Source organism: Heterocephalus glaber, unplaced genomic scaffold, assembly GCF_053883595.1.
Source record: "Heterocephalus glaber isolate CG9 unplaced genomic scaffold, H.glaber_assembly_v1.0 deba00001472, whole genome shotgun sequence".
Lineage (NCBI taxonomy): Eukaryota > Metazoa > Chordata > Mammalia > Rodentia > Bathyergidae > Heterocephalus > Heterocephalus glaber.
Window position 1 is genome coordinate 44,752,009 of NW_028258315.1, and position 3,979 is coordinate 44,755,987.

The 3,979-nt window shown below is 41.8% G+C and overlaps 1 pseudogene; it reads left to right on the forward strand.

The window, feature by feature from the left end:
- Positions 1–1,895: 1,895 nt before the first annotated feature.
- On the forward strand, positions 1,896–3,669 carry LOC147826345 (alpha-(1,6)-fucosyltransferase pseudogene; annotated as a pseudogene).
- Positions 3,670–3,979: the final 310 nt, after the last annotated feature.

Sequence of the window (3,979 nt, forward strand, 5' to 3'; positions counted from 1 at the left end):
TTACCCTGCCCTCCTTTCAACACATCCAATCCCTATTTACAAAGACTTTGTTTCTGTTTTTTTCCTTTCCCTTCTTTCCTTTCTACTACTCCTCCCACTTCCCCTTCCCCTTCCACTTTGGACCTTTTTTTCCTATTTCACATTATCTATTATACATTTTGGGCCTATCTTTATTCTTTACAATCTGTAGTGATCATGAAAAATGTTGCTATAAGTATATGCTTACAAATTTTGTGAGGGTGTCTGTTTGCAGTTAATTGGCATATAACCTAGAATTATAATTGCTAGATCATACGATAATTATATAAGAAACTACTATACTGTTTTCCCAAAATGTCCATTTGGCACTCCCACTGATAATCAGTGATAGTGCATTCTAATGAGAGAATAGCTGGCATCTAATTTAACTTTTAATTTGTCTCAATGGCATGTGATGTTAAACTAAATCATTTCATCTGAATACCTTAATTTTGAAGTGTCTCTTTGTCGTCCATATATTTCCTAATTGCTTTCTCCATTCTTGATATTTAAGTAGTTGCATAATATCTGTCATGTCAACTAGCTAAATACTCTCATTTTGTTAAAATAGGACTTATTGGGCCCTCGGCTCCAGACGCCCGCCCTCTGCCTTCCTGTGGGCCGGTCCCCTTCCTCTCCTCCCTGAATGGGGCCGGCACAGCTCAGGGTTGCAAGCCCTGGACCCGGCTCTCCTTTGGTCTCGGTCTCTCGTCTGGGACTGCCCGCCTCGCGCCTGCCTCGCTCACTCTTGCTCAGGCGGTGGCCCCGAAGGTTCTGTTAAGCGGCTAGCAGCGTTTCTGTTTCCTTTTCTTCCTCTACTTTCAGTCCGGAGAAGCATCCTCCACAGAGACACCCCTCCCACTCCCCAGAGCAGGTCACCTGCGGGCTGGGCTGTGGTCAATGAGACTGGGATGGCACAACCGCCTTGCTCCAGCCTAGGGTTGCTGCTGCTTTTGCTAAGAGGACATCCAAGACTCTAATGGTGCTTTCATTCAACATAAAGTGCTTTATTTCCTTTATTGATTGACTGAACAAATTCAAATTTGAGAACCACAGGTTTGACTTGAATCCACTATTGGGTCCGGGTTTAGCTAGTTGAGTACAGCGATCTCATAGTAACAGTTTAGTTTTGGGGAGTTTTTTTTTTTTTTGTACTGGGGATGGAACTCGGGACCTTGCGCCTGTGAGGCAGGTGGCGGAACCACTGAGCTAAATCCCCGGCCCTCATAGTAACAGTTTCTTGTAAGTCTTTCTATCTAGAAATACTGTGGGCCATGGTTTACTAGAGGTTGCATTTTCTTCCTCAATTTAATACTTCCCTGGATTCAAAGCTAATAATTTTAGTGACCCAGATTCAAGCAATAATACCTCCCTCTGGAAATATCACAGTGGTTTTGCCTGTGTCTGCTCTTCTAGAGGAAGGAGGCACATAGAGTCCATGAAGCTTCCTATTCACTCACCAGAAGGATCTCTTTGATTCAACACAGGACTACCAGAGAGATTAATTGTTCTGAAGCATCGTGTGTTGAAACAACCGGTTTTTTCATCTGTGTACTAGAAATGGTTATGATGTTTTCAATTCTTTGAGCTCCAGGAAGCTAGAAGAGTTGAAAATCTGAAAATGTAGCCATGGACTGGTTCCTGGCATTAGATTATGCTCATTCTTTTTTCCTGAGGGACCTTGCTATTCTCTATAGGTGGTCACTTGGTTTGAGATAATGACCACTCTGATCACTCTAGTCATGAAATGTCTAAGATTCTGGCAAAACTGGAACACTTAAAGGAGCAGAATGAAGACTTGGGACCAATGGCTGAATCTCTCCAGATATCAGAAGGCCCCATTGATCAAGGGCCAGCTACAGGAAGGGTATGTGCTTTAGAAGAGCAGCTTGTTGAGGCCAAAGAACAGATTGAAAATTATAATAAACCAGAAATGGTCTGGGGAGCGATCATGAAGTCCTAAAAAGGAGAATTGGAAATGGGGCTAAAGAGCTCTAGTTTTTTCTACAGAGGGAATTGAAGAAATTAAAGAATTTAGAAGGAAACGAACTCCAAAGACATGCAGATGAATTTCTTTCAGATTTAGGACATCATGAAAGGTCTATAATGACAGATCTATACTACCTCAGTCAAACAGATGGAGCAGGTGATTGGTGGGGGAAAGAAGCCAAAGATCTAACTGAGCTGGTCCAGCAGAGAATAACATATCTCCAGAATCCCAAGGACTGCAGCAAATCCAAGAAGCTGGTGTGGCTGTGGCTATGGCAGTCAACTCCATCATGTGGTCTATTGCTTCATGATTGCATATGACACTCAGTGAACACTCACCTTCGAATCTCAGAACTGGCGATATGCTACTGATGGATGGGAGACAGTGTTTAGACCTGTGACTGAGAAATGCACAGACAGATCTGGCATCTCTAGTGGACACTGGTCAGTGAAGGACACAAATGTTTAAGTGGTCAAGCTCCCCACTGTAGAAAGTCTTCACCCCCAGCCTCCTTATTTACCCTTGGCTGTGCCAGAAGATCTCACAGATCGACTCCTAAAAGTCCATGGATTCTGCAGTGTGGTGGGTGTCTCAGTTTGTCAAATATTTTAGCTGGAAAAGGAAATAGAAGTGGACACCAAGAAGTTTGGCTTCAAGCACCCAGTTATTGGAGCCCATGTCAGATGCACAAAGGAGGAAAAGAAGTAGCCTTCCAACCCATTGAGGAGTACATGGTGCATGTTGTTAAAGAATACTTTCAGCTTCTCTCACGTAGAATGCAAGTGAATAAAAAATGTATTTGGCCACAGATGATCCTTCTTTATTAAAGGAGGCAAAACAATTATGAATTTATTTGTGATAACTCTCTTGACTGGACTGCACAGTTGGTACACAGAAAATTCCCTTCAGGGTATGAGCCTGGATATACACTTTCTGTTCCAGGTAGACTTCCTGGTGTGTACTTTTACATCCCAGGTTTGTCGAGTAGCTTATGAAATCATGCAAACACTGCATCATGATACCTCTGCAAACTTTCATTCTTTAGATGACATCTACTATTTTGGGGGCCAAAATGCTCACAAGATTGCTATTTATCCTTATCAATCTTGAACTGAAGAGGAAATCCCCATGCAGCCTGGAGATATCATTGGTGTGGCTCAAAATCATTGGGATGGCTATTCTATAGGTGTCAACAGAAAACTGGGAACTCCTACAAAGTCTGACATAAAATAGAAACAGTGAAGTACCCTCACAAACCCTGAGGCTGAGAAATAAAACTGAGCTGTAAGAACTCTTACACCTAACTCAGTTTGAATCACTTCAGTCAACTAAGAGATGAAGAAGGCCCTGACCTAACAGTGAGCAACTGGGAACTGACAGATACTTTCTTGGTGGAATTACTCTATAATAAGGGCTAATGCCCTCAAACCCACCCACAGTACAGTGATGTACTCACACATAACATGCAAGCAGATTTTCTATTTTTCCTTTTAATAAGTATTAAGTCCCCATGAACTAAACACTACCATATTGTGTAATTAAAGGGACACAGACATTTTGTGTGAGACTTCAGCCATGGTGCCTATATCTGAGAGATCTATATGACTTATTGAGAAGTTCATAACTGGTTCCCTGCTGTGGGGAAGTTGATTCTTAGCCAGTGGTGGTGTTGTGACCACAGAATTCATTCCAATCAACAGATTCAAAATGTGAATGTTTTTTCCTTTATACGATTGTCTGGATTTTTTTTAGTATTTGCATCAGTTCATCGACCTCATTAATAAGTGAAGCCTACATTAGAAAATAAAATAATTCACTGTCTAACTTTTGTAAAACAATGCCATGAAATTCTTTAATACCTAATGTTTCTGGACATTCTCTTAAAAAAAAAAATAAATAGGACTCTGGCCCGAGATTTAGCTCTGTGGTTCTGTCACCTGCCGCGCAAGTGCAAGGACCTGAGTTCGATCC